This window comes from Lepisosteus platostomus, unplaced genomic scaffold (genome assembly GCF_059453375.1).
Source record: "Lepisosteus platostomus isolate fLepPlt1 unplaced genomic scaffold, fLepPlt1.hap1 Scaffold_61_H1, whole genome shotgun sequence".
NCBI classification, from domain to species: domain Eukaryota; kingdom Metazoa; phylum Chordata; class Actinopteri; order Semionotiformes; family Lepisosteidae; genus Lepisosteus; species Lepisosteus platostomus.
In genome coordinates this window covers 480,505-504,078 of record NW_028291677.1, presented here as the reverse complement: position 1 = coordinate 504,078, position 23,574 = coordinate 480,505, and the positions used below count along the sequence as shown (strand labels likewise).

The window sequence follows — 23,574 nt, the reverse complement described above, 5'->3', positions numbered from 1 at the left end:
TCAAAAGTGATCTCGACAGACGCTGTTCTCTGCATAACGCTGAAAGAGCTAAAGAGCGTTTCTGTTGAGACGTAACAAGCTCGTTTCTTTCTACCATGATGTCACCATGACCAAATCTGTCTTTAAACACCTTGCTCAGTCTCTGACGAGACTGTCAAAAAATGCTTTCGCCGATTGTATTGCAAACCGGCGGAAGCGGGGTATTGGGAAAAGTTTTCAACTAGCAATAATCACGCCTCGGCTAAACCTCACAGGCTACGATACTGCCACTGCGCAAAGCTGACGGTTGCCAGGCAACCGCGGGGATCCTATGGAAATCGTTATCGATCGTCCCATGGCATGTCGTTGCGGTAACGCTTCATATTTGTCGTGTTCTTCTTCTTCTAGCTTGAGGTTTTGAAGAATTTCATGACAGACAAGGGCTCCGTTGGGAACAAAGGGCGTTGTGAGAAAACCGTTGCTTCTTTTTAGCAGCAGAAATACAACCCTTTAAATACAAGATGACAGAACAATGACGAAGGGCATGCCGGGAGGAACTCATGCACTACAGAGGAAAGGGGGTGGGCACGTACAGTTCACATTCAAGCCACAAGTACTCTTCTCGGATGTTGCACAAACAAATCCTAACGTCCTGAAAGCATTGCAGCATGTTTGTGTCCCACTTCCCGTGGCTGCAGGACGACTGACACGAACGGACAAACACAATCTGTGGCGTTTAGGGTGACATAGTCTTGCAGGCATCGTGCTGTCTCACTGCAATACTATACCGCTGGAGGAAACAGTCCATCTGGCCATGAAACTCATTTGAACGTCTAGCTACAGCAACTAAGAATATCATGATTTATTCAGGATGTGTGGAATCAGCACGTCCCGGAGACAGCTTCCGAAATCGTGAGCATTCTCTGGTGGTGTCCTGCAGGCCTCCTGTGGGTGTGCGTTGGTGGTATAGTGGTGAGCATAGCTGCCTTCCAAGCAGTTGACCTGGGTTCGATTCCCAGCCAACGCAGTGGCGATTGGTTCCAAATGCTGTCATGAGCCTTGGATTGTGACTAGCAAAGCGAAGCCTTTTGAAAGAGCTAAAGCACTGCAAAACGGAATTGAAGGAGAATCTTACAGGGGATTCTGAGCGGTGTCTGCATACACGCAGTCCGATACGGGTGCTGAAAGCTACTCTTAATGTCATGCTGCCTTTCCCCGGAGTGAATCTGTTACATTGAAAGAATGCTTCTGGCAGGTTCAAAAAGGGACCCTTGTTAATTGGAGAAATCAATGATTTCGAATGAATTCTGTATTAAAAGACAGCTATACACAGAAAACATGCAGGACACTGCTCATGATGTTTCCCGAGCCGAAACACAGTGCGTTTTTTCCAAGCCATCTGACAAAGCCCGCCCACTGAAAACTGCAGCAGTTGGACATGAAAAGTGTCCGATAAATTCCATTTCTCATCATTTCTCTTGGCGTCAGTTTTGCTGTTAAATGGGACGGAGGCAACGGGCTCAGAGAGCAGGTTAAGTGCACACCGAACGCAGATGTGTCCAAGTGTCTGTAAAAGCGCGGTGCTCTGCTGGCGCTGTTCCCTAGTGGCTTAAAGTGCCTGCCTAGTAAGCAGGCATTCCTGGGTCTGAATACCAGCGGTGCCTCTCTCCGTGTCTTGTTGTGCCGAATGTCTCATTTCAGACAAACATGTACAGCTTGGTTCATTTTAATGCAAGAATTCATTTCCTTTCTGGAATAACTTGTTTTTGAAGAAATCCATACAGCTTGTGAAAGATGAAATCCATTTCTTGGTTGTCAGTGGAAAAAGATTGCCGGCTGCAAGAAGCGCAAGTGATTGTTTTCTTTGACCATAAACCTGCAAATGTAGGGAGCACAAGCGGCTGTCAGTCTCTGTGGCGCAATCGGTTAGCGCGTTCGGCTGTTAACCGAAAGGTTGGTGGTTCAAGCCCACCCAGGGACGCGTGTCTCAGTTTTTCCAATGTAAACATCATCACCGCTAAAGAAGATGGCGCAGAAGGCTCCACAGTCGAAACGTTGTGCTTCTTTTCTTCTCTTTTCAGCATGGAGTAAACCTTTGCTTGATCCTTTGCAGCCTACGCATGCTGACACAGCTACCTTTCTCTTAACGCGCCTCAATCATTATTCACCAAAACCATCTGCAGAATGTGTCGCCTTTGTGGTGATGTCACTCCTCTGCTTCACAAATGTCCTTAGTGACGGACCATTTCTTTCTGCCATTTTTCCGGAGCGGTTATTGATTGCTCCATCATTTCCCTCATACTTTCCATCCCTAGATTGAAAAAAAAAAACAGAAACAGGCTGACAGGACGACAATCAAATTGCAAAAACTCATCAAAGCACTCAATAGAGTATTTGAATCCACAAGTAGCTACGAGCAACTTTGTCCTGGCTTGCATGAAAGTCGGAAAATGTCAAAAAGAAAAAGATGGTGGCTTTTTCATATTTGTTCTTTCATTTTTAGTTCGTTGGCTCTTCTGTCCATTGTCCTCCTGCCTGGCTCTTGACCTGTGACTGTCTGAACGCACACATTAGACTTTCAGGCGGGGGATTTGTCCTGAGCCTCTGTGAAAGACCCACCCACCCCCATAAATAACTGGTCTAGATGAATGCAAAACTAAACCACAGCTTAAAGAGGAGCACCATCTCAGTGCCATACTAATGTAAACGAAGTAATACTAAGACATGTTCTTATGGATTTGTCTTACCTTGAGATATGTAATTGGATTTCAGGATTAACTTCCTCATTCAATGTAGTGGTGATTCTTTGCCTGGTCAGTACCTGGGTGGGAGACCTCCAGCGAACAATTAAGCTTGCTGCTGGAAGTGGTGTTAAGAGACTCTTAGGATCTTCCAGAGGTCTCTGTCCAATAGCACTAGTTGCCTTAGAGCTGGCTCAAACATTGCTCAAGAGTCTACCTTTCACAGATGCGCAAAGATGAATGATGGGGGTGCACGCTTCAAGGAGCCTTCCAACTGTAGGGACCGATTAGAGACGATCCGTAGCATGTGTTCGTTTCCATATACGCCCCGTGTCTCAACGGTAGGACAGAGTCAAATACTGCCTCGACACGTAACAGCGTTATATTAAACCGCAGGACTTGAGGGCTGTTTCGTTTGAATGTTCAAGGCATTGGTAAGAGCGTAGGTCAAGGGCCATTGGTGCATCTCCTGTAACTGGAGCAAAAATGCTATTCAAAGTGCAGTGACTAAAATCGTCGTCCACATGTCTCCGTTGTTGATTGCTTTCTGTCTAAGAACGTTCTGTTTTCATGTCCGAACGGGGAGACTTTATCATTCCAACTTGAAGCCACCCTTAAGTCCTCTGAGGTGTGTGTGTGTGTGCTTGCACGTATGGCGTAAAAGGTTTCTTAAACGGAGAGCGAACTTGAAAAAAGTTGCCTCCGCTGCCGCCGCCGCCTCGCACTCCCTGTTCGATTTTAGCAAGAAGGCAGCGGCCGCGGCGCTCGCCGTAGTCGTGGCCGAGTGGTTAAGGTAACGGACTTGAAATCCGTTGGGGTCTCCCCGCGCAGGTTCAAATCCTGCCGACTACGGTGTCCTTTGCATTTGGTTGCGTGCGTGCGTGTAAAAGGACCAGCGCCGTTTCGTTTTCGCTGGGACCTTTAACACTCTAAATCGCCTGGACCCGCAGCCTGTGAAATCGATTCTTCAGCACCCACGAAGGACGCTTTGCCGCTGGACACAGATACCGATGCTTTTCTGCAACGAGCTTTCCAGCTGAATTGTCTCGGCAGCTCCGTACTGAACCTGTTCTCCATTGCAACATAGCGGAGGCTCGTCACGTCTATAGCAAGGCTGTGTAGGACCGCATACGCCACAGTGACTTGTACACAGACCACATGAAAGGCAAGCAAAATACACTTTTAAAATTCCAAAGACTCACAAGGTCAGAGGAACAGCGATGACCTGAACAGATCTGTTACAGAAGTCTAGGTTGACCTTTTTAGAGCTGTAATTGCATTTTTGTTTAATAGAAGATCAAATCTACTCGCATGTACCAGCACCTTACAGTTTATTGATGTTAATTCTGTTTAAGTAATAAGATTGCTAACGATGTTGGACTTTAGCCGGTGTTTTTTAGAACAAATTGCTTACACTTCTGTAAGGAATACGCAGTACGTGCCTTTGTCAGTCATTGCTCACCATACCTGTAACTTTCTTATCTAACTCACTTCCTCAAATGGTGAAGGTCCACAAACATAAATGAAAAAAAAACCCTTGTTGTAGATGAGGTGCACAAAAAAGCAGCCCCTGATAGTGTATAACACATTTGTACTATTGCAGAGACACATGTAACATATATATATACTGTATATATTTATATATGAAACAGAAATAGAAACAGAAACAGGAATCGCTTACTCACCTGGAGAATCTCTGTAGGAATATCTAGCATTTATCAATGGAAATAAAAGCTGCTTTAATACAGTGCATGTTCAAACTCAAACCCTCAGCTGCTGTTCTTGTTTGTTTTGGGACAAATTGCAACTGAGCATCGCATGAGCTGTTACGTACCCTTATCTGTTAGGGAATTTCAAGGGAGGAGTTAGGTCAGAATGGGTAGGCTGCAAAACAACAAGTAAAGATTTATTCCAAGATGAAACGTTGTGGCGGTTTTCTTATCTTTTCAGCATGGACTAAACTTTTACGTGTTCCTTATATGCTATATATGTATATATTAGCATCAATGTCGTTCTTAAAAACTAACATGAAATTGTCAGGGACATTCAGCTATATACAAAGACGAGACAGACAAAGTAATAATTCTGTATTAACGTGGCCTACATATTGACGCAATGATCGAACTAACTGACATGTTCTGATTCAGATCCCCTGCAGTTCATGCCAATTAGAACAATAGCAATGCTGAGTCCTCCCCACCCTACCGAGCACAAATTCAGCTGCTCTCCAGTTCTGTTCTGCATGTTTTTTCATTGCAATTGAGCTCGGAGCTGGAAATGATCTCCATACAGTTCTGTGTTCACTAGCCCGCACTTGCGTGCTAATTTACGGGTTGTGGCAAATGCTTTTCTATAGTTCATATACATGACGGCAACCTGTTACCGAGGAACCTTAGAGGTTTAAAAGCCTCACGAGCCAGGCAGGACTCGAACCCACAATCTTCTGATCCGAAGTCAAACGCGTTATCCATTACGCCACTGGCCCATAGAACATGCGCTTGCACTCCACCACAGAGAGCTCTACACTGCTACTAGTAGTACACTTCCCCATCTAAATTTTCACAGCAAGAAACTTGTGTTTCCTACTATTTTTATCAGGTTTAAAATATCATCTCCTTAAAACAGAAAAAGTGTTGATGTGTCGTGCTGAAATTCCGATTGATTTTGAATTCAAAGAAAAAAGGTTTTCTTCCAAAACACCATGAAATTGTCACATCTTGCAGACAATAGGTGTATTCCATGTTGAAAAGAGAAGAAAGAAAACCATGGAGCCTTTTACAGGTGTGAGAAGACCTCACAGTCGAAACGCTGTTTCCGTTCTTCTCTTTTCAGCATGCAATAAACCTATTGCTTGTTCCTTTGCAGCCGAGGCATGCTGACGTAGCTACCCAGCTGAACATCTTGCAGACTCTACAGTACTTCTCTCCTGTAGAAGTAAAGCAGGTCTTGCTGGGTGAACTTTTGCTCCGGTAAATTAGGTCACGTGTCATGTTAAATCACTTCTTCTAAACACAACATTTGCTGGTGCTAGCTTTCCCCATTAAAAAAAAGAGACATTTCCCTTACAGTACATGACATATCGTTTTTATTCTATCAATAAGTATAGAAATTAAACAAAAGAAAAAATGGTGTCGCCAAAGAATGCACAGCTTGGACATGAAAAGTGCCCGATAAATGCCATTTCTTATCATTTCTCTTGGCGTCAGTTCTGCTATTAAATGGGACGGAGGCAACGGGCTCAGAGAGCAGGTTAAGTGCACACCGAACGCAGATGTGTCCAAGTGTCTGTAAAAGCGCGGTGCTCCGCTGGCGCTGTTCCCTAGTGGCTTAAAGTGCCCGCCTAGTAAGCAGGCGATCCTGGGTCTGATTACCAGCGGTGCCTCTCTCCGTGTCTTGTTGTGCCGAATGTATCATTTCAGACAAACATGTACAGCTTGGTTCAGTTTAATGCAAGAATTCATTTCCTTTCTGGAATAACTTGTTTTTGAAGAAATCCATACAGCTTGTGAAAGATGAAATCCATTTCTTGGTTGTCAGTGGAAAAAGATTGCCGGCTGCAAGAAGCGCAAGTGATTGTTTTCTTTGACCATAAACCTGCAAATGTAGGGAGCACAAGCGGCCGTCAGTCTCTGTGGCGCAATCGGTTAGCGCGTTCGGCTGTTAACCGAAAGGTTGGTGGTTCAAGCCCACCCAGGGACGCATGTCTCAGTTTTTCCAATGTAAACATCATCACCGCTAAAGAAGATGGCGCAGAAGGCTCCACAGTCGAAACGTTGTGCTTCTTTTCTTCTCTTTTCAGCATGGAGTAAACCTTTGCTTGATCCTTTGCAGCCTAAGCATGCTGACGCAGCTACCTTTCTCTTAACGCGCCTCAATCATTATTCACCAAAACGATCAGCAGAATAATTCACTTTGTGGTGATGTCACTCCTCTGCTTCACAAATGTCCTTAGTGACGGGCCATTTCTTTCTGCCATTTTTACGGAGCGGTTATGGATTGCTCCATCATTTCCCTCTTACTTTCCATCACTAGATTGAAAAAAAAAACAGAAACAGGCTGACAGGACGACAATCAAATTGCAAAAACTCATCAAAGCACTCGATAGAGTATTTGAATCCACAAGTAGCTACAGATGCAGCCATTCAAAATGGGTGAGGTATTTCACGGCAAACCGCGACACGCCCACCGGGGTATCACGCGGTATCACGTGTGTCACGTGACTAGCTATCCGGCGTCGCCTTGTAAAACCGCCAGGGGGAGCTTAACCTCTCATGTACAGCATTCGAGCCTTTAATTTTGAACTGTGTATCACAGCATGTTAATCATCAGTCATTCAAATGTTGGTATATTTTATGAAAGCAAGATTGCTCAGTTGGACAAAAGTACACAACCTACCTTTATCAGAAATATTTATGCATCAAAGCCTTTACTGAAGATATTACTAATAGTATTAATAATGGATGACTTTGGACAAGCTGTATACTCAAAGTATAATTTCTTTAGCACATTTGTACAAGCACTTGGAATCTGTCCAAGCCATACTTTGTCAGGCATTTTGTTTTACTTCAACGGGGCATAAAAACTTCCTTGCTTTTAACAGGGCGTTTCATAATTTCTACTACGAGAATGATTTAAAATGCGACACCTATCATTCAACTAGAGCTTAAAATATCACAAGGAAAAATACACACCGGTATTCCATTTCTCCCTAAACATTGTAAGCTTCGAAGTCTTTAACTAACGTGATACCGGATACGTCAACAAGCATACTTTTAGAATTTGATTAAAAGGGAATATAATATGGAATCGCGTATCTCAAGAATTTAATAACGGTATGATTATATCCGTGTACTGCGGCAGAACTGTGTAGGGCTGTTTCGCCTGCTTGATCATGCGAGCTGTCTTGTAGCCTACTGGTCTAGGTGCATGACTACCAACTGGTAGGTTGTGTGTTCGAATCCAGCTGCTGCTGGACTTTTCATTTTTATTTATTTATTTTTTAATCGCGTAACATAAACATATTACCGTATGCAAACTGTACTGTATACAATATGTATATGTTTATTTAATGTCTTAACTGTGCCCGTTTAATTGAATTAAAAAAAAAAATATTTAACACGAACATTAAGCTGTTTACATCTTCCGCCTGAGAACAGTCACCCGTTGCTACCCAACGCAGAATGATGATTGGCTGACACTATCTGACACCCCTCTGATTGGAGAAAAAAGACGTGCTGGTGTGCTATACCAGGAAGAGGATTTCTTTCTATTCAAAACGTGTATTTTAAAAGTTTAAGAAGTAAAAACCTTACAGCGTACACAGATTTCTAAACTGATCAGGATCGTTATCTTTGTCTTATGCATAATAATGTTCACCGCTCTGTCCAGCAAATTAATAATAAACTTTATTTTATATAGCGTTTTAAACAAATAAGTAATTAGATTGCTCATAAACCTAATCACTTGCTTTTTCTTTTTATTTAGGCTCAGATTTCAACTATAGATCGTATTATTAATAACCATAATAACAACCAACCAACAAAAACAACCATATAAACATAATGGTGGTGCTGGACCTTCCAGTTTTATTTATTTATTTTTTAATCGCGTAACATAAACATATTACCGTATGCAAACTGTACTGTATACAATATGTATATGTTTATTTAATGTCTTAACTGTGCCCGTTTAAGTATTGAATATTCATATCTAATTTTACCACTGAAGGGAAATCTTAACATAAACATACAGTATATGGCTGGTCTCGGTACTTTAAAGAAAAAAATACACACCAGTATTCCATTTCTCCCTAAAGCTTCGAATGAAACCACTAAATAAAGACATAAATATAGAAATCTTAAGATTTGTTTTATTTAATGTTGGTAGCAGGATGAACTGTCAGAGTGTATATTTTGTCGCAAAGTTGCTACAAGATGTTAACAGTGAAAAAGGTATTTAGAAATGAGTTATTTGAAGATGAAAAAGAAAACATACACGAAACATGGTTTCATTACGACCAGAATCGGTCTTGAGATATTTTTAACTTGATTTACAGTATTTGAGAGGTATGTCTTAACACCGATACTACAGTGCTTAAGTACTGCTCACGTATATGTTTCTAGGTTTATATTATGCATTTCATACGGTCAAATTACTTTTGAGCAACTAATAAGAAGCGCGAAACGGTATGCGTTTTAGTTTCGTTTTGTGCTGGAACCCGTGGATTGATTAGAGATATCAAGTACATACAAGTCATTTTTTAAATGTTGTAGTTCGTCTTGAAAAAATGTTACGAGTACATCATCTATCAACAATTACACAGGTTCTGTTTCCATATTGCGGATTTTGGTTAGGTACAGTATTATCAAATCCAGTGGCGCTGTGTGTTACTTTACTGAGTCACAATCTGTGATTGAAACCTGTAAAACCGGTTTAATTCGTCACAGCCAGCACTCTTCAGGTGTGAGGGTCTTCTGCTCAGAATGAAACGCTAAAATGTTTGTGTATATTCTAATGGTAGTAGGGGCAGGGTGTGGGGGAACAGGTTTGTTCTTCACACCTGAAACATTTTCTCTGAAAGGATTTTCTTCGAAGTTTAACCGATCTTGTTACAGCATGTTACAGTTTACTATTATTAACCATATTAATTTTAAGTGCTTAATGTAAAATCTTGTAAAAATATATTTTCATTGTTCAAATATACATTAATATACATTAAGTCTGACTATCATATAATAAGTTAAATACAAAACTAAAGAAAAAAATAGGGTTAAATATAATTCAAAATATTTTGCTAACAATGTTAACTGTTTATGAATAATAAAATGTATTAACTAAGGAGTAGGATGGCACAGTTGTTAGTATGTTTTTTGTTTTGTTTCTTTTTCATAAATACAACAGTAGTACCTGATGTCTCAGTGGCTTTCAAAATTAAATTATGCATGTAAACCTGTGAACTAGAAAGATAACTAAGATTTTAATACTAATTAAATGACCGCGGGCACTTCCCACCCCCTCTACATTCTCAGAGTAGAACAGACTAACCTTCTAATGAAAGACGGTCCACCCCCCACGGACAGGAAAAGTGCCCACAGGCACTTAAACTTAATATGGTCAGTAACGGTAAACAGTAACATGGTAAGAAGGAGCACGTACAAACGTTTTCGAAATAACCACATGTAAGACTCTGATCCTAAAAATGTTTAGGGAGAAAGTGGAATACTGGTGTGCTTCCAGAAGAATCAGTATGGCTCAGAGATTAAATAAAACTTCACAGACATTAACGAAGAGCATAACGCGTGTACTGTATACACTGCAAGTACTGTACAACCCAACTCTCTGCAGGAGTGCTGGCTGTGACGAATTGAACCGGTTTCACGGGTATTTTCAAAGTAGGAGGCGAGATTTCCAGCGAAAGACACCCCCTCAAAAACCCAGTAAATACAGTACTTACTAGTTAAAGGCTAGGCTCCCGACTACGGCGAAAGGAACCCTTCTTTCATTAGAAGACAATGAACATATTTTAGCCCTGAATGAATTAATAGCAAACATGGTTTACATAAAAGACATTTTTCCAAGAAAGTTTAGCCTTTGTCACTAATGAAACCACTAAATAAAGACATAAATAGAAAAATCTTAAGATTTTTAAAATACATGACTTTGCTAAAATTTATTTGAAAATAAAAACAATTACAACCGCCAGGGGAAAGAGAGAACAGGGGAGGGATGTTGGTTTTGCATAAGGGGCGGGGCTATGGAAAGTAGGTATGTTTGGGAATGTGTAGTTACATGTTCTGGCTGTTTGTGAATTATCGTTGTTGAGTATGGAGTGTTGAGGTATTGATTTTGTGTAATGCTTTATGTTGAAAATTGAGGTGGATTTTGTTTATGATAAACAGGATAAACTGGGATGGGAGGAAGGTTTGGTTTTGCATAAGGGGCGGGATTATGATAATTGGAGGACTTTGCGAGTGTAAAATGGTTTGATTATTTGATTTTGTATTGTGGTTGTTATCTATGTTTTTGGTTGGTATTATGTTTATATGGTTGTTTTTGTTGGTTGGTTGTTATTATGGTTATTAATAATACGATCTATAGTTGAAATCTGAGCCTAAATAAAAAGAAAAAGCAAGTGATTAGGTTTATGAGCAATCTAATTACTTATTCGTTTAAAAAGCTATATAAAATAAAGTTTATTATTAATTTGCTGGACAGAGCGGTGAACATTATTATGCATAAGACAAAGATAACGATCCTGATCAGTTTAGAAATCTGTGTACGCTGTAAGGTTTTTACTTCTTAAACTTTTAAAATACACGTTTTGAATAGAAAGAAATCCTCTTCCTGGTATAGCACACCAGCACGTCTTTTTTCTCCAATCAGAGGGGTGTCAGATGGTGTCAGCCAATCACCATTCTGCGTTGGGTAGCAACGGGTGACTGTTCTCAGGCGGAAGATGTAAACAGCTTAATGTTCGTGTTAAATAATTTTTTTTTTAATTCAATTAAACGGGCACAGTTAAGACATTAAATATACATATACATACTGTATACAGTACAGTTTGCATACGGTAATATGTTTATGTTACGCGATTAAAAAATAAATAAATAAAAATGAAAAGTCCAGCAGCAGCTGGATTCAAACACACAACCTGCCAGTTGGTAGTCACGCACCTAGACCAGTAGGCTACAAGAAAGCTCGCATGATCAGGCAGGCGAAACAGCCCTACATAGCTCTGCCGCAGTACACGGATATAATCATACCGTTATTAAATTCTTTAGATACGCGATTCCATATTATATTCCCTTTTAATCAAATTCTAAAAGTATGCTTGTTGACTCCGGTATCACGTTAGTTAAAGACTTCGAAGCTTACAATGTTTAGGGAGAAATGGAATACTGGTGTGTATTTTTTTCTTTAAAGTACCAAGACCAGCTATATACTGTATGTTTACGTTCCAAAATTAATATCGTTTATGGCCTTCACACGCGTTACAGTATGCTCCTATTCTTTTTATGCTCAGCTACTAAGATTTCCCTTCAGTGGTAAAATTCAATATCTACAACGGGCACAGTAAAGACGTTTACAGTAAGTCTTTCTACGACAGACCAACGGACCACGAGTGCCCCTGTCGGTCAACCAATCACGCACCCCGGTATCGCGTGTCATCTTACCTGCGGTACGTGTCTGTACCGCTTACTTTGAATGGCTGCATCTGTACGAGCAACTTTGTCCTGGCTTGCATGAAAGTCGGAAAATGTCAAAAAGAAAAAGATGGTGGCTTTTGCATATTCGTTCTTTTATTTTTAGTTCGTTGGCTCTTCTGTCCACTGTCCTCCTGCCTGGCTCTTGACCTGTGACTGTCTGAACGCACACAGTAAAATTTCATGTGGGGGATTTGTCCTGAGCCTCTGTGAAAGACCCACCCACCCCTATAAATAACTGCTCTAGAAACACATGAATGCAAAACTAAACCACAGCTTAAAGAGGAGCTTGTCATGACCGCCAGGCAGTTAAGACCAACTCATAAGCGATCTAATCAGCACCAGCAGTGGGTGATTATTAACAAACGCCGCCGCACGAGTTAACCCACCTGCACACACTCCACCGTGCGGTACGCAGTGCTATTTTTACCATCTTTACCTGCTTCCCGCTGCTCGGTATTGAGTCTACTCCTTGAGAGCTCTACCTGGCGTTTTTCCATTACCTCGTTTATTCTGGATATTGGACTCCCCTTCTGCCTTTTCGACTTTGGACCTCGCCTCTCACCTCGGACTGTTTGCCACCAGTGTTCTCCCTGGATTACGACTTACCTTACGCATCTTGACCACGAAACAAAGCAAAGCAGAGCAAAACAAAACGAACAAACGAAAACCCTCACGTCCCGCACTTGCATATAACGCCGTTACGTGCCCAAGCGGTATTGTATGTCATCCTAGCACTGCACCCCGGGGCGTACGGTATATGGGAACGAGCACACGCCATGAATCGTCTCGAATCACTCCCTACAGCTGTAAGGCGCTTTGAAGCGTGCACCCCCAACATTCTTCTTTGCGCATCTGTGAAAGGTAAACTCTTGAGCAAACTCTGAACCAGCTCTAAGGAAACTAATCCGATTAGACGTTACTTTGACTCATCCTTTAAGGGACCCTTGTTAATTGGAGAAATCAATGATTTCGAATGAATTCTGTATGCGTTAAAAGACAGCTATACACAGAAAACATGCAGGACACTGCTCATGATGTTTCCCGAGCCGAAACACAGTGCGTTTTTCCAAGCCATTTGACAAAGCCCGCCCACTGAAAACTGCAGCAGATCGTGTAAAGGCGTTCAACTTTGTAACTACTGCACGCACAGGAAGCAGAATAAATTCCTCTTTTCAAACTGTCAAAGGTATGCTGCAGGACATCGCACAATCTCTTTTGAACGGGGACAAACGATTTCTTATGGGGCGCAGTAAGTACAGACGTTTATAAAGCTCCACTCATGCCGACGATGCAGCATGAAGAAGCGCAACCTAACGTTTGACAGACAAAAGCCGGGGGCCGCTACGAGCAATATGAAATCAAACTGACAGCACACGGCGTTTCGCACTGACTCAAAAGTGATCTCGACAGACGCTGTTCTCTGCATAACGCTGAAAGAGCTAAAGAGCGTTTCTGTTGAAACGTAACAAGCTCGTTTCTTTCTATCATGATGTCACCATGACAAAATCTGTCTTTAAACACCTTGCTCAGTCTCTGACGAGACTGTCAAAAATTGCTTTTGCCGATTGTATTGCAAACCGGCGGAAGGGGGGTATTGGGAAAAGTTTTCAACTAGTAATAATCGCGCCTCGGCTAAACCTCACAGGCTACGATACTGCCACTGCGCAAAGCTGACGGTTGCCAGGAAACCGCGGGGATCCTACGGAAATCGTTATCAATCGTCTCATGGCATGTCGTTGCTGTAACGCTTCATATTTGTCGTCTTCTTCTTCTAGCTTGAGGTTTTGAAGAATTTCATGACAGACAAGGGCAACGTCGGAAACAAAGGCCGTTGTGAGAAAACCGTTGCTTATTTTCAGCAGCAGGAATACAACCCTTTAAATACAAGATGACAGAACAATGACGAAGGGCATGCCGGGAGGAACTCATGCACTACAGAGGAAAGGGGGCGGGCACGTACAGTTCACATTCAAGCCACAAGTACTCTTCTCGGATGTTGCATAAACAAATCCTAACGTCTTGAAAGCATTGCAGCATGTTTGTGTCCCACTTCCCGTGGTTGCACGACGACTGACACGAACGGACAAACACAATCTGTGGCGTTTAGAGTGACATAGTCTTGCAGGCATCGTGCTGTCTCACTGCAATACTATACCGCTGGAGGAAACAGCCCGGGTTCGATGAGCCTTGGAATGTGACTTGGAAAGTGAAGCCTTTTGAAAGAGGTAAAACACTGCTCAAAGGAACTGAGGGAGAATCTTACAGGGGATTCTGAGCAGTGTCTAAATAAATAAATTCTTCAGCGTCCGCGGATGGCATTTTGCAGCTGGAAACAGATGTCGACGCTTTTTGAACAGAGCACCAAAAAAGCGTCTTTTTTGAAGGTACAGGTATTGAGCATTGGTGGTTCAGTGGAAGAATTCTTGCCTGCCAAGTAAGAGGCTCGGGTTCGATTCCTGGCCAATGCAGTGGCTTTTGCATGCTCACCACTATACCACCAACACACGCCCACAGGATCCCAGCAGGACACCACCAGAGAATGATCACGATTTCGGAAGCTGTCTCCGGGACGTTCTGATTCCACACATCCTGAATAAATCATGATATTGTTAGTTGCTGTAGCTAGACGTTCAAATGAGTTTCATGGCCAGATGGACTGTTTCCTCCAGCGGTATAGTATTGCAGTGAGACAGCACGATGCCTGCAAGACTATGTCACGCTAAACGCCACAGATTGTGTTTGTCCGAATTTGAACTTTCACAAAATCATGCTAGCAGACAAATGCGCCTCAGAGGACTTAAGGCTGGCTTCAAGTTGGAATGATAAAGTCTCCCCGTCCGGTCAGGAAAAGGGAACTTTGTTAGACAGAAAGAAGGAAGTAACAATAACGGAGAATTGTGTGCAAGGATTTTAGAAGCTGCGCAGCCCTGCAGTTTCAATAGCCCTTTTATTCGTGTTAGATGCTGGAATTGCCTATTTTTGACGCTCTTACGAATGCGATGTCAACGAAAACAGAACAAAGCACAAAAAAACCCTCAAGCCCTGCAGTTGGATAGAATGCCGTTACACGTCCAAGCCGTATTTGACTTCATCCTACCATTGCAACACGGGGCGTATATGGAAACGAACACACGCTACGAATTGTCTCTAATCAGTCCCTACAGTTGTAAGGCGCCTGGAAGCATGCACCCCCATCATTAATCTTTGCGCATCTGTGCAAGGTAAACTCTGGAGCAGTCTTTGAAACGGCTCAAAGGAAACACGTGATTGATTCCATGTGCATCTGGTGTTCATTTCTTATTTACATTTAATTCAAGGGAAAGGCTTGGGTCAGTTTCAGACGGCCTCCAACAGCGAGATTCAAGCGCCCCACCTTCAGCCCAATCTGCGCCACCAGAACGCCAACGGCTCCTCTGCTCTCCGGGGTGCGGTTGTGACCCCGTAACCGAAAGTGTTGGTGGCAGACAAATGGAGACTAACAGGTGACGTCCTAGGACATGACTACATTGTGACACTCGGTGGGGATGGTGACCATTGCTTGGAAAAGAGTGCGAGGCCCCTTTAGAAAAACATTTTGTTAACAGGCATTCTGCCTCAGCCTAAACACCTATAGCTTGAAAAGCGCATGCTATTAGACAGGCACCTCTGCAAGACCTTAAGAGTCTCTTAAACTAGTGATAGTAAGGTGTTCCCAATGGGCGATGTTCGGCTTTCAAATCATCTCTCCTTGGAAGCGCCGAGATGCAGCTGTTTAAGGCTTAGAAGCAGCTGACTGTTTCACTACCTAGCTGATCACTGTCAGTCAGGGAGCTCAGAGGTGAAAAGCCTGTCTGAGAGACAATTCGCCGTCGATCAGTTCAATATGTTCCGTACCAGCTCGGCGCACCTGAGATCATCTTGGTAGCCGTGTAGCTCAGATGAGCGAGAGCGTGTGTGTGTGTACCACCGTGATTGGATGCCGGTCCTTCTCAGGTCACAGTAAACCTTCTGCTGCCTAACTTCCCTTATTTTTGGGGATCCCTTTGAAAAAGCAAAGGAAAAAAAAACTGGCTCTTCATCAGCGTGATCAACCTCACCCAGTGTGGCGCAGTGGCCTAATGGCTAAGGCACTGGCACTCTAAGCCAGGGATTGTGGGTTCGAGTCCCATCTGGGTTGCTCCTGTCCCCTTTTGAGAGTACAAATGTCCTTGCAATTTGCGAAGCTGCAACCCCACCTTACTCAGTGAGCGTCTCTGCTTTTCTCTCACATACAGTTGGGAGAAAAACTTTTGTAAACAGCCCTTCGGAATGATGTGGATTTCTGCATGAATGGCTCCTAACATGTGATCTTATCTTTATCTTAGTCATAATAATCAATAAAGAGAGTCTGATTTAACAAACAACACACGCCCAACATTTGACATTGCTGTTTTAACAAATGTTTTAAACAATCAAGGTCATTGATGGAAAAAGTACGTGAACCCTTATATTAAGGAGCTAGTGGAACCTCCTTTATTGACAAAAACCTCAACCCCCACTTTCTGTAGCGGCTGGTCAGACCTGAGCAGCGGTTAGGAGGTATTTTGGCCTATTCCTCTATGCAAAACTTTCAGTTCATGTATATTTTTGGGATGTCTTGCGCTGAACGGCCTGCTTCAGATCATGCCACAGCACTTCAATGGGATTGGGGTCAGGACTCTTACTTGGCCATCCCAAAATACGGAATTTCTTCTGTTTCAGCCACTCTGTTGTTGATGTACTCCTTTGTTTTTGTCATGCTGCATGACCCAGCGTCTTTCGAGTTTTAGATCACAGGCAGACACCCTGAAATTCTGCTGTAGAATTTCCTGATACATCTTGGAATTCATCGGTCCCTCGATGATTGCAAGCCCTACAGCCTCCGCCATGCTTCCCAGGTGGGATGAGGTTTTGGAGTTGGTATGCAGTGTTTTGTTATCTCCAAACATAACGCTGTGCACATTTACCAACAAGTTCAACTTTTGTCACGTCTGTCCACAGAACATTGTTCCAGGAGTTGCTGTGGAACATCCATGTGGTCTTTAGCAAACTTGAGAGGGGCAGTGGTGGTTTTTTTGTTGGGGAGATCAGTGGTTTCCTCCGTGGTGACCTCGGATGATCACCACTCCTGTTCAGATTTCTTCTTATGGTGGACTCATGAACACAGACGTAAGACAAAGTCAACCACCTGTTCGCTAGATCCCATCCCCACTCAGCTAGTCAAAGATTCCCTCGAAGGACTGGCAGGACCTATAATTAGTATGATGAATGCATCGCTTGCGTCAGGCGTTGTACCTGATCAATTTAAGGTAGCAGTTGTTAGACCGCTCCTTAAGAAGTCAAATTTGGATCCACAAGTTCTTAACAACTACAGGCCTGTCTCAAAGGTCCCATTTCAATCTAAAAGTCTTGAGAGAATAGTTGTTGCCCAACGTCAATCGTATCTGGATTCAAATAATATAATTGAGAAATTTCAGTCTGGTTTCTGAAACTGCATTAACGAGAGTCGTAAATGATATTCTCTTAGCTACTGATGCAGGGAATGCAACAGTGCTTGTGCTTCTAGATCTTAGAGCTGCCTTTGACACGGTTGACCTCTCTGTTTTGTTACACAGGCTTGAGTTTGAGGTTGGCTTATCTGGAACCGTCCTTCAGTGGTTTACTTCACATTTTACTCATCGTTTTCATTATGTTCAAATATCTAATAATTGTACTGCTTCATCAACGTCACCAGTTCAATTTGGGGTACCAGACGGATCAGTGCCGGGACCAATATTGCTCTCTCTCTCTACATGCTGCTGCTAGGTAGGATAATACGAAAAAATAATATGAACTTCCATTCATATGCTGATGACACTCAAATAAACATTTTGTTTACACCAAACGACAACTCTTCTATTATCACTTTAGTTAAATGCATTAATGAAGGAAAGACTTGGATGTGTGAAAACTTTTTGTTACTCAACTCTGAGAAAACTGAGGATCTGTTGATCGGAGGCAACAATACTGATAGGACTACTATAACTTCAGCACTTAACTCAGAGGATTTAAACATTTGCCTCAAAGAGACAGCACGTAACCTAGGCGGCATATTAGACACAAGGCTCTTAACAACTTGCATTGTTAAGTGCCTTGGGACAACCTTGTTGTGAAAGGCGCTATATAGAAATACATTGATTTGAACTGAATTGACAATGTAAAATGTTGTGTGTTGTTTGTTAAACAAGACTGTCTTTATTTATTATTATGCGTCAGATGAAGATCAGATCACATTTTAAGAGCCATTCATTTAGAAATCCAGATCATTCGTGTTTTAAAAGTCGCGGGAAAAGCGAAACGGGTGCTTTTCCTTTGTTGCGCAGACACACGACGACACCGTAGGCGGCAGGACTTGAAGCTTCGCGGGGAGACCCCGACGGCTTTCTAATCCATCGCCCTAACCACTCGGCCACGGCTGCAGCACGCGCTGCCTTCTTGATACAGTCTAACATAGAGTGCCGGGCGGCGGCGGAACCCTTTTTCAAAGTCGCTTTCGGTTTAACAACAACAAAAAAAAATTTCACAAAATGCATGCTAGCAGACAAATGCGCCTCGGAGAACTTAAGGCTGGCTTCAAGTTGGAATGATAGTCTCCCCGTCCGGTCAGGAAAAGGGAACTTTGTTAGACAGAAAGAAGGAAGTAACAATAACGGAGAATTGTGTGCAAGGATTTTAGAAGCTGCGCAGCCCTGCAGTTTCAATAGCCCTTTTATTCGTGTTAGATGCTGGAATTGCCTTTTTTGACGCTCTTACGAATGCGATGTCAACGAAAACAGAACAAAGCACAAAAAACCCTCAAGTCCTGCAGTTGGATAGTTGGATAGAATGCCGTTACGCGTCCAAGCCGTATTTTCAAGACGTGATTCCCTGAGTCAAAAAAATTTGTAAGTTCTTTGGATGATCTGTGGACCGATCTTTCACGATGAAGAATTCCTTAAGAAGAATAGATCTCGGCCCACCATCCCAATGCCTCCATCTCAAAACAGCAACCTCCCACTGCCCTTAGTCTGCAAGGCAGTCCTTTCAAGTGCGATGATGACGCCGGGACCTTCGTTGCCTATTGTACGAGCTGAACTTTTGTGCTCATCAATTCAACGCTCTTTCCATCAACTCATCTTGTCTTTTGACGTTTCGTGTTTTGTGCTCCTTTGACTATCGGCATATCGGGTGACTGCAAACACTGAAGTTCTTGCTTACGGAGTGTGGAACAGTGTTTTCAAGTGATCGCTGTTCTGTCATGTTGACGCCGAGTGAATCTTTCTTTGGCAACATGGGCAGGCTGACAGCAAAAGTAATGGCAAATTTCTTGACTTATTTCTGAATGTGAATGTTCTTTAGAAAAGGGATGCGGCGTTGCTTCTCCCCCGTGTAAAGGTCACGCATTCCAGACGTGGTTATGAGCGAACAGTTGCCGCAAGTGTTTGAAAAGAGCAAGAGAGGAAGCAGCCCTGCCCCGTGTGAGGATCAAACTCAGGACCTTCAGATGAAGAGACTGACACGCTACCAACTACGCCAACGAGGCCAGCTGCAGTGCACAGCCGGAAAGTTTGCCTCATATGGATTTCAGTCGCCCGTTCCCTAATCTTTAGACGCCCTCTGCTGGATGTTGCATTTGCCTTTTGATCTCACCGATACTTTTTTGGTCTGTTTCTGTTGCGAGTCCGTTTTTCAGATCTCACCTAGCACAAGTCTCTCTGGCTGAAGTGGCCTCTCTGCTTCAGCATCGTGCCCTCACTCAGCCATTAAAAACGTCACTCGGACTTCTGACATGCTGACATGAAATGTCAAGAGAGAGTGGCGGAGACGCTTAAGGCAGAGAGAAGATGAAGAGGGGGCGTGGCTGCGAAATGATTGACAGCTGCATGACGCTCTCCATGCAAGGTGTGACCACAGGCTAAAGGACACCTTTCGGCACATCAAGCTCTAAGCACACACCTGGAGGACGTGGGAAACGATCCCGCTACCTCTCGCATGCAAAGCGAGCGCTGTACCATGCAAGCTAACCCCCCTTGCTGGGGCTCATGCCTCAGTGTCGCCTAGTGCCGCTTGTTCCCCTCTTACCGGGTGCAGTTCACTGCCCTTCGTCTGCAAGGCAGTCGTGTAATTGCGGCTTTCTTGACTTATTGATGAAGGTCTGACTGGACGAGCGAATGACGCCTCTCCCCCATCCTCAAGCTCGCTGACAGGATAAAATAGAAAGTGCTGCTGTGGCTCATTGGTTTAGGGGTATGATTCTCGCTTAGGGTGTGGGAGGTCCCGGGTTCAACTCCCGGCTGAGCCCTTGTGTGCTCTTTCTGTCCTCGTCCACAAGACTGGGAACTGATATCCACATCACCTTGCAGCATCTGCTTATGGCAAACAATGGAATGTGACTAATGACTGAACGAGCCTGGTGAATACTCATCACGTGGCACAATGAGAGCGTGCAGTCAGCTGTCCAAGGCAGCAACCTCATTGCTCGTTCAAAAGAACACGTACTGAAAACTCATCACCACTATGTCGTAAATGAGCACCGCGATCGCTTGTTGTCATGCGTCCTTACTTGGGAAATGCAGAAGCAAAAACTGCCCTCTCTCAGCCACCGAAACGTGTGCGGCTCGCCTTGCACTCTCTGCGCCTCGCATATTTATGGAGCTGTCTGCTCTTCTTTCTGTTGAAGTACGCAAGTTACGGGGCGTACTGCAGACTATGATGTGCTCAATGACAGCTTTCAAGATTTGAAAACTATGAGCTTGATGGCTCAAGTCGAACGAATGTGGTTGTTACGCAATTGATGATCAAACGCACATATTCTAACGATTCGTGAGAGTATGTTCTAAAGGTCCTTGGCTCGATCCCGGGTTTCGGCATTTTGTTTCATCGCTCCCTTTGTTCCTCTCTCCAGCGCCCCCTGCCTAAAATGACGCGTCCCTTTCTCAGCCCGAAACGCAAGCGATACACCAGCAACAAACCCTACAGGTTTCCGTAGTGTAGTGGTTATCACGTTTGCCTAACATGTGAAAGGTCCCAGGTTCGAGACCGGGTGCAAACAGCCTCTTCTTGCACGCTCCTGCACTTCACAGAGGTCTTGAACCACCAGTCATTTGTTCCCAATGTATTTCCGGTGCCTTCATGCACTCTTGTACCAAACGCACGTTTTTTCTGTACCTGGAGCCGATCATTTGCAATTGGGCTGTCCCGACAGACCAAGACGAGCTCTGTCGGCTCAAAAGCAGCGCAACACCTGCGAGAACAACAGAAAGATTAGTACCCAGCGGGGGCCTCTTAGTGAGCCCAAGATCTAATCAAGAATCGACTCCAGCAACAGGGCTGGGCGCATTGTTCCATACTCCGACCACTCTTGGTGTAAACAGGTCCCTCCTGGTCTCTGCATGAAATGCACTTTCCTGCGTTTGCTATGGTGTAACTGGCTTCCCCTGCATGGGCGAATGTGAAGAAGATCCTTAGTAAGTCATTGAAGAAACCCCGAGAAGAGGTCGGAGTGGCCTCTGTCGTTCATCAACGATCCAGTCAGGCAGTACTCCTCTGTAAAGCGCCGTTCGTTCACATCGATTGGCTTTTTTTTGCCTTCATTCATGCAAGTAGTAAAAGCAAACACCCCTATTCTGCCGTGACCCAGATTTGAACCAGGGTTGTTGCGGCCACAACGCAAAGTACTGACCACTATACGATCACGTCGAGTTACCGATACACACGTGGCAGGGCGGAAAAGGCTGTGCTCTCTTCGTGTGACATAAACGGAAAAGTCCTGACGTTGCATTTCAACTGAGTCCCAGTATACATCGACCCTTCGACACTCTGAGTGACAACTCTCTTGCGTGTTTTCTCATATTTATGTAGTTTGCTTGCATGATGCCGGGAACAGCAGGGTTGTTCGCTGCCATATGGTCTAGTGGTTAGGATTCCTGGTTTTCACCCAGGCGGCCCTGGTTCGACTCCTGGTATGGGAACGTGTCAGTTTTGCCTCCTGCTTTCCAAAAGATCAGCACCGTGTACGAAGGAGCCGCATTAAAACTACTCGAACGTGCAAAACGTGCGAGAAGAGGGGGCGCTTGTTTCCAGCCGAAACTTCTCGCGTGTGAGACCAGCTGACCATCGCTGCAGGAGGTGGGAGGGTTACTCTGGTAGACAGGGCTGACCTTCGGCAATAGGATTTATACTCTCCAAGATGATATTTGCACTTTCTGGAGAGGCGATTTTCTCCACGTCAGTAGCCCGATTTCGTCGATTGCGTGGAGAGGGCTGTAGAATGTGACGCCGCCTTTCCTGCTCCGTCCATGAGAGGCGTGCTGGTCTCTGGAGAGAGAGCACGGTCCATCAGCGCACTCCAATAAAGGCACTGGAAGCAGCTGAATCGCATTGGCGAAGCTCAGCACTGGGCCGCTGGGCATGTCTTACCACAGTTTCCGTAGTGTAGTGGTTATCACGTTCGCCTCACACGCGAAAGGTCCCCAGTTCGAAACCGGGCGAAAAACAAACAGATTTCTTTTGTCGCCACGCACAAAAGGGGATTGGGGATTCGCCTAGCGCTGTGATCGAACAGACCCACTCACCTCTTAGTGTGGCAGGATCTGCACAGTGCATGTCGCAGCGCATCCTGCTTTCACTTCAATGCGCGTCCTGATGTACCCCTTGCTCCCGCGTGACAGGTGGGGACAGGTGACAGGTCCTATACTAACGAGGAAGACATCGCTCTCTCCGACCCCCCGGCATCGTGTCCTGACCCACCGTGCTGGAAGCCGACGCGTGCTGTGATTCCTTTACGGAGCAGAAATGACAACCGAGGAGCCGAGAGATCATTTCAGCATTTCGCGTCTGAACGGAAAACACAAACGACCAACTCAGAATGACTTGCCTTTGACGCTTTTCAAAGCGTTCTTTGTGCACGACGACTGCGCCGCCTAGCAGATACAAATGGGTTGTACAACTTTGAAGTAGCAAATGGAAGAGGGCTAAGCCCCCTCTCTTTTAGCCCAGGTTCGATCTGTCTCCCAGAATCACCAGGGCGCACACACACACACCCGTGCCGTTGAAGTGCTTTGCTTCATTTCTAAGGGCAACTCAACATTCACTCCTACCCCGAGTGCAGAAAAGACAGCGTCCGCAGCAACAACAGCTCAGGTCTCTGCACAGGAGCTAAGCTGCCCCCATCTCCTCTGCTCTGCGGCTCCTGCAGAGCGGAGTCCTGCCTGGAGCCGTGTTTGCAGGCGGCAGCTCCCCACGCTCTGTCTGTGCGTCGTGAAATTAATTAATAACGTTAATAAATTTATAAAGTTAATAAAGTTATAAATTTGAAATTAATAACGATATAATTATATTCATGTACCACAACACAAGAATAGTACACGCTGTACATTGTCTGTCGATAATGTTTCTGTAGTGCTTTAGTGGGTTAGGTTCCTGACTTCCATGTCACACGGTCTATGATTGAATCCCATGGAACTATGACTTTATTTTTTAACAAACATTTCTTTGAAAAAATGAAACGTTTCCCTTGGTCAGAGATTAAATAAAACCTCACTTTTTTAGGTTTTACTGTGCAGAGTGAGGTTTTACCTCACTTTTTTTGAGCAGAAGGTTTACTGTGACCTGAGAAGGGCCGGCATCCAATC

General features: G+C 44.1%; 9 non-coding genes across 9 annotated transcripts; 5 read left to right on the top strand and 4 right to left on the bottom strand.

Moving 5' to 3' along the window:
• Positions 1-139: 139 nt before the first annotated feature.
• On the bottom strand, positions 140-281 carry LOC148632544 (U4 spliceosomal RNA). The gene has a single exon (XR_015934359.1). It is a non-coding gene; the product is annotated as a U4 spliceosomal RNA (small nuclear RNA).
• Positions 282-934: 653 nt separating this feature from the next.
• trnag-ucc (transfer RNA glycine (anticodon UCC)) lies at positions 935-1,006 on the top strand. The gene has a single exon. It is a non-coding gene; the product is annotated as a tRNA-Gly (tRNA).
• An 880-nt stretch (positions 1,007-1,886) lies between these two features.
• On the top strand, positions 1,887-1,960 carry trnan-guu (transfer RNA asparagine (anticodon GUU)). The gene has a single exon. It is a non-coding gene; the product is annotated as a tRNA-Asn (tRNA).
• A 1,530-nt stretch (positions 1,961-3,490) lies between these two features.
• Positions 3,491-3,572, top strand: trnas-uga (transfer RNA serine (anticodon UGA)). The gene has a single exon. It is a non-coding gene; the product is annotated as a tRNA-Ser (tRNA).
• A 1,560-nt stretch (positions 3,573-5,132) lies between these two features.
• Positions 5,133-5,205, bottom strand: trnar-ucg (transfer RNA arginine (anticodon UCG)). The gene has a single exon. It is a non-coding gene; the product is annotated as a tRNA-Arg (tRNA).
• A 1,140-nt stretch (positions 5,206-6,345) lies between these two features.
• On the top strand, positions 6,346-6,419 carry trnan-guu (transfer RNA asparagine (anticodon GUU)). The gene has a single exon. It is a non-coding gene; the product is annotated as a tRNA-Asn (tRNA).
• A 7,037-nt stretch (positions 6,420-13,456) lies between these two features.
• On the bottom strand, positions 13,457-13,598 carry LOC148632538 (U4 spliceosomal RNA). Its single transcript, XR_015934312.1, has one exon. It is a non-coding gene; the product is annotated as a U4 spliceosomal RNA (small nuclear RNA).
• Positions 13,599-19,411: 5,813 nt separating this feature from the next.
• On the bottom strand, positions 19,412-19,484 carry trnak-cuu (transfer RNA lysine (anticodon CUU)). Its single transcript has one exon. It is a non-coding gene; the product is annotated as a tRNA-Lys (tRNA).
• A 2,356-nt stretch (positions 19,485-21,840) lies between these two features.
• Positions 21,841-21,912, top strand: trnae-uuc (transfer RNA glutamic acid (anticodon UUC)). The gene has a single exon. It is a non-coding gene; the product is annotated as a tRNA-Glu (tRNA).
• The last annotated feature ends 1,662 nt before the right edge of the window (positions 21,913-23,574 follow it).